The sequence below is a fragment of the Bison bison genome, unplaced genomic scaffold (assembly GCF_000754665.1).
Source record: "Bison bison bison isolate TAMUID 2011002044 unplaced genomic scaffold, Bison_UMD1.0 scf7180017852563, whole genome shotgun sequence".
Lineage (NCBI taxonomy): Eukaryota > Metazoa > Chordata > Mammalia > Artiodactyla > Bovidae > Bison > Bison bison.
The window spans coordinates 18,360-18,909 of record NW_011483136.1 but is presented as its reverse complement, the minus strand read 5'-3'; positions in this window follow the sequence as shown (position 1 = coordinate 18,909).

Here is a 550-nt window from a genome sequence, read left to right as displayed (position 1 = left end):
TGCTGCAAGTAATAAATCCTTTCTCTTCCCACTCTTTGGCTTGGTTCTTTCTTTTGTCTCAATACCCACCAAGAGGCGAACTCAGGTTTTGGGTCACAATTGCATCTACACCCATATATTCTGCCTTCTTTTCAGTTATAAAAGATAAACTGTCTAGCTGCTATGTTGATGTATTGTCACCCATACCCTTCTCACTACTTCAGGGATAATAGCTCTATAACTGTCCCTCTTTTCTCCTGCAGCATCTACTCTTCTATCATTTTTACCAGCTTTAATAAGTCCAATTATAAAAATCTACATTGTTTCATAATTAGGCACCACCTCACACCAGTCAGAATAGCCATCATTAAAAAGTCTACTTTTAAATGCTAGAGAGGATATGGAGAAAAGGGAACCCTCCTACACTTTTAGTGAGTGTAATTGGTACAGCCACTAAAGAGAAGAGTAGGGAGGGTCCTCGGGAAACTAAAAATAGAGTTGCCATCAGTTCAGTTCAGTTCAGTTCAGTCACTCAGTCCTGTCCGACTCTTTGCGACCCCATGAATCGCAG